This window comes from Pelobates fuscus, chromosome 8 (assembly GCF_036172605.1).
Source record: "Pelobates fuscus isolate aPelFus1 chromosome 8, aPelFus1.pri, whole genome shotgun sequence".
NCBI classification, from domain to species: domain Eukaryota; kingdom Metazoa; phylum Chordata; class Amphibia; order Anura; family Pelobatidae; genus Pelobates; species Pelobates fuscus.
In genome coordinates, this window is record NC_086324.1 from 140,254,132 (window position 1) to 140,260,591 (window position 6,460).

Sequence of the window (6,460 nt, forward strand, 5' to 3'; positions counted from 1 at the left end):
AGACAAAGCACTTTTTTTAAGCTCGGTGGAAAATGGCATAACCAGCATTATTTTGGTGTAAATAAGTTGTGGTTGTTTTTTTTGCTCTACACGAAACTCGGGCTTGTGGAGAATTGACAAGGGACTTTGCAAACGCTAGGCCTGTCTAGTTGGATCTTTTTTAACGTTTGGCTATTTTGGCATACCATTTGCATTTTCCCATTCTCCGCAATTCCCTGTTGATTAAGTCAACACCCCAAGTATTTCTTTACTTTTTCTTAATTGTATTTAATTTGCCACCAGCTCCATACTAAATCGAAAGCACATCCGTCCGTACAGACTGTGCAGTGTAGAAGCTGATATTACGTTGTGTAAATAATACATGTTTAAAATTGTAGATTTATTATATATGTATAGAACACATATATTTTATTTGGAGCACTTTGGTTGGTGTTCCTGTTTTGGAAAAGTCATTTACTACTGTCCTTTATGTTTAGAATAAGTTGCACTTACTATAAACCACTGTTTTTTTCCCCTCATTTATATTTTGCATGTGCTAGGCCTCATTGCTTCTCACTGCAATGCAGTCCTTGTGCGTTTGCTTGTTATTTGTTCTTAATTATATGGTATTTTTCTAAAGATGGTCTAACCATTTAGGTTGGTAGGTTCCCATGAAGTGGGAGTAGAGTTGTATTTTTTTTGTCCTCTCTCCTACACTAAGAATGACCATGTTATAATATTGGAGGTTATGATTTTAAGGCTTATCTTTTCCTAGATGGTGGAGCTTGTTCCTGATTTGACCATAGTGAGTTACATACAGTAAGTCTATCCAGTTTGAATGCACCATTAGAGAGAATACCTTTTATACTGCAAACTCGGTAAAGCAAGACCTCCAGCTCTCTAATATGTAGTTAGGTGCAATTGGAGGAGAGCAAATCTATTAAACTACAAGGCAGATAAGTTAAGGGCATAAATAACACGGAGTTCTGTTTTAGAATGAGGGGAAAGTATTCATGAGTCCCAGAACTTAATCTGTGGAAATGCCTCAACTTCTGCTTATCTATCAATACATTAATAGAACATTGTGTCTTTAATAGGCAGACATTCCAAGTGTGGAAGTGATAAAAAGGAAATTGCATACTAGTAAGGCTAACTTCTGGCAGCCATTTTGACCAAATATAATGAACAAAAACGTAATAAATCGCCCATTACCAGAGAAAGCGAAATTAAGTGCAGGATTAGGTCGATTTAGAAAGGGAAGCAGCTAAGTGGCCTTATATCACGTATAATGTATTTCTTTGTTGACAACCACTAGACTAAAAGGAAAATGTTTAAGCCACAAATACCCACATTATATCCTGGACTTATGTCTCTGATTTATTATAACCTGCTTTAAAAGTAGTTAAAGTGTTTATTTTACTTGATGGGCTTGGATACTTCATGTGTATTTGAAAATAGGCTGGATTTTATCTGCCACACCAGGCACGCCAAGCACCATAAACACTACAGCCTACTCTAGAGCCCTAGCACCTGTCCAGAATAGTCTAAAAGTTTAAGAACAATTGATAACTAAACTGGGGCTGGCTAATGAGCCAGCCTTTCACAGCAGGGTTAAACTTGGTGGAACTAACAGAAGCTCTTTGCTGGATTTTCCAGCGCAATGGGAGGAGGCGGTGGACACCCAGGTAAGTTATCAAACTGTTCTTGACTACTTGCTGTGGGATGGTGCTTGTGCGCTCCTGTAGTAGTTATGGTGCTAGGAGTGGTTTTTTTTTTTTTTTTTTCTTCCCTTGATCCTTTTCAATAATGTTTGTATTGTCTTACCCCTGTAAGGTCATTATCACTATCTGGATTCTTTAGAGAACCAATATAAATTGTCCTACTTATAGTCGGTTTCCAAGGATCAGATAGCTGATGTCATGTTATTACCCCATAATTAGTTTAGGCAGTATATGCAAGTATAGTATTATATCAAGGCCCCTAGCAAGCTATATTAATAAAAGTACCTTGTGCTATATTCTAGAAATGGTTTAAAAAAAAAAAAAGACAAACCGACCTTTTGAGGTCTGAATGTTAAAAGTAAAGACGGAACTGAGCCATGACGACTGGAAGAAGATTAATTGTTCTGCTAAATATTTACCTGATCTAATTAACGGACAGTTGTCGAGCTTAATGTTTTATTTTTGTTTTGTTCGCTCTTTTGGACAATGCAGTTGGTTGGGAAAGGAGATGTGATATGGGATGTTTTATACCGCGATGTTTTGATAAGACTGTTTATGTTGTTGATGGTAAGCGTAATAAGGACCTTCAAGAAGGAGAATAGGAATGTTTGTATCTTAAGGTGACTTGTGAAATGCACAATATGTTATTTAAATGTTAATCCCAACATAGAAAACTAATGGAAGTCTGACATTAACCATATTTATAATGTGCATTCTTTAGAAGTCACCTAGTGTAGAGGAGAAGTAGGATTCACTTAGAAAGGTAACCTGTGTGTGTAGTATCATACTGCTTGGAAACTGCATTAATGTTAGGAAAAAAATCTTGTTTTTTATATAAGTAATATATATTTATGGCAGAGTAACCAATGCTAATATTGTATTTTGTTATTTTTGTTCATCCTGTAGTTCATGCTGAATGGAATAAGAGAGATTCTTCCTTTTAGTAACGTGTCTGTGTTTTATTTCCGTCTTAAATTGAGGTGATTGATATAAATGAAATTCTGGAATAATAATTCAGATCGGCATTGACTCACATGTGGCCAGTTTGGCTGTAAGACCGGCGGAGTGGAAGCCGTTTTCAGATCATTAAATAATGCAGTAAGAATGTCACGCTCCGGATCGGAAAATGTTTTCTCAAATTGTCAACGTGAGAAAATACACGTGACAAAAAAAACCCTGCTGATTCTAAAGTAATCCTATATTGATCACTATTTTAAATTAAACTAATGAATATATAAAAATATTTTTAAATTAAGTTTACTTAGTGACACTATAGGTACCCAGTCCCCTTAACTCTGCAAAAGTAATTATTGCAATAAGTGAGAAACTGCAATAATTACTATCCAGGGTTAAAGGGACACTATAGTCACCTAAACAACTTTAGCTTTTAATGAAGCAGTTTTAGTGTATAGATCATGCTTCTCAGGTTTCACTGCCATTTAGGAGTTAAATTACTTTGTTTCTGTTTATGCAGCCTTTGCCACACTTCCCCTGGCTCTGATTGACACAGCCTGCATGACAAAGTAAAACTGGTTTCACTTTCAATCAGATGTAATTTACTTTAAAGGGAAACTCCAATGCCAGGAAAACGATCCGTTTTCCTGGCACTGGAGGGTCCCTCTCCCTCCCAATCCCCAGTTACTGAAGGGGTGAAAACCCCTTCAGTCACTTACCTGAGGCAGCGGCGATGTCCCTCGCCGCTGTCTCCTCCTCCACGCCGCTCCTCCTACTGGCTCCGTCGGCCGGAGGGCGAGACTGATCCCGCCCACCGGCCGAGGAGACCTAATGCGCATGCGCGGCAATTCCGCGCATGCGCATTAGGTCTCCCCATAGGAAAGCATTGAAAACGAATGTCAATGCTTTCCTATGGGGATTTGAGCGACACTGGAGGTTCTCACACAGCGTGAGGACGTCCAGCGACGCTCTAGCACAGGTTTCCTGTGCTATGGACCAGGAAGAGACCTCTAGTGGCTATCTAGTAGACAGCCACTAGAGGTGGAGTTAACCCTGCAAGGTAATTATTGCAGTTTATAGAAAACTGCAATAATTACACTTACAGGGTTAGGAGTAATGGGAGTTGGCACCCAGACCACTCCAATGAGCAGAAGTGGTCTGGGTGCCTACAGTGTCCCTTTAAACAATTGTATCTCTTTCTCTGTAAATTTAACTTAAATCACATACAGGAGGCTCTTGTAGGGTCTAGCAACCTATTAACATAGCAGGGCATAAGAACATCTAAATTAAACAGAACTTGCAATCAAGAAAGGATACATTTTAGCTGACTCTTTACAGGAAGTGTTTAGGAAGGCTGGGCAAGTCACATGCAGGGAGGTGTTACTAGGGTTCATAAACAAAGTGATTTAACTCCTCACTGGCAGAAAATTGAGCAGTGAGACTGCGGGGACATGATCTATACATGAAAACTGCTTCATTAAGCTAAAGTTGTTTTGGTGACTCTAGTGCCTGTCTACCAGAGAGCCATTAGAGGCGCTTCTGGGTCATTAGGCGACTTTTGGTTGCCTGAAGCTGGATGTCCTCACGCAATGCATGAGGACATTCAGCATCACACAAAACCCCATAGGAAAGAATGGTACAGTCCTAATATGCTCACTGTGCATGCGCATTAGTTGAGGAAGAAGGAGCCAAGGTGGGGCCTGGTCCAGTGGTGAGGGACATCGGCGCTGGATTCAGTAAGTGACAAAAGGGTTCTGTGATACAGGGGGGGCACTGTAGGGAGCTATAGTGATAGGAATACTGTTCTAGAACATCTCCACTAAAGAACTGTATTACCTTTGTTCAGGCTTCCCCAAACTCCGGCCTTCCAGAAGTTGCTGAACAACTACTCCCATGATTCTCAGCCTATTTCATTCATAGAATCATGGGAGTTGTAGTTCAGCAACATCTGGAGGGCCAGAGTTTGAGGAAGCCTGCCTTAGTTGGGTCCATATGCAGCTCAATTCCAAGCAACTTCATTCACATAATCCTCACTATCCAGAACACCGCTGGTCTAACCAAAATGCTCATCAAATTTCAAAGACGGGCCTGCAATTCTTATTTTTCCAAATTCGAGGTAACAGTGGATCTCCACTGAATCTTGTTCAAGTCAATCTCACATGTGATAAGTTTCAATGGCTGCATTAGCAAAAAGAGATAAAACGTACTCTAGGGCCTGCATTTATCCCGGTTAAACTAGGACAATTCAGCTGCTACAAATTCAGATGGATCCATAATCTGTTGCTGTATATCAAACACTTAAGTGGACACTTCTTATGAACTGTTTCATTTTGGCATAAAGAGACAGTTTGTTCCCAGTAAATGCGGACACAAAGCCAAACCCTTTCCCCAAAAACACTTGAGTAGATGTGACCCCTTAATGGAGGTATAAGTAAACCTTTACCCCTGGAAGTGGTGGTTGGGTCACCCAAACAGTGACTTGGGCACTATACGATTAGAAATACACATTTGTATTCGTAATGCTATAGTGTTCCTTGAAGGTCCCATGAGTTGAAAAACCAGCTAGACAGAGATTGATGGCGTTAGGAAAGGTAATTAAAATAGCCACACATCCTGAAAATAGTTCAGGAAAAGCAGTTGGTAAACACAACAGAACTTTTAATTCCTGCCAAATCTGATTTCCCAGCTTTTCTAATCAGGATATATGACCACAAACAAAAAGACCTGAAATACAAAGGGTCTACATACATGATTTCTGTTCACTAATAACACAGCTAAGGTCAAAGTGTTCCTCTATACAGCATGACCACTTACCTGATTTAAGTCTGTATGTGCCACATTTCACTGTGAAACATTGCACATACAGAGGTAGCCCCTTGGTATAACTTCACCTCCGGCAGCATCCTGGGGTGTCATCAGCCAGCCCAGCACAAGTATTCTGGGCTAATGTCAATTCTATGCAAATTATTATTCAGTCAGCTGACTACCTCAGCCAATGAATGGCGACTGATTCGGCTTACACAGCTCTGCCGAAACCTGAAGTGCGTCACTGGAGCCACAAGGAGCCTTGGAACATAACCTTGATATTCCTGGCATTAAAACCACTACAGCTGCGTGGAGTAAACCTTTAAAAACCCTACTACCTAGCCTTCGCAAATTCTGGAAAGTCTAAAACAGAATGATGTAACATCCCAAAAATAAAATTCAATGTGAATCTAAAGTCCTGAAGAATCATAAATAATTGCTCCCCTCCGTGAATAAACACCCAGAGGCCAGACAAACATTTCGGTGTGACAGCAGGTACGTCAGGGTCATCTTTGAAGAACAAGGCAGACCATTTATACTTTACATAATGTAAAAGAGTTACTATGTATACAATGCATTATATTGACAACCTGTTCTTCAATTAACAGAACTAAAATTCATCAAACATTTTCCTTACAAAGTTCCCAGTGACAGGAGTCTGCATTGCAATACAATATCGGTTCAGTAATTAATTTATGAAGGCTCACTGAAATAATGCTGGGATTAGATTTTGGATTTCGACTCATCGTCCAAAGAATATCAGTGGAGATTTATAGAATGAGTGCAAATCTCCCACTCTGCTATAGTCTTGGCTATTTTAGAATATTTTCCCATCACTACAGCTCACGCTTATTCACTCATTTTGAATTGTAACAAATTTAACAATAAAGGCAAACAGACTAAAGTTGTCATGCTGTGACTATAGTGATGGAGTTTTTTGCAGGGTTATTCACCAAAGTGAGAATTCACGGTGAATTGACAGTGAAATTTAAAATGTAAGG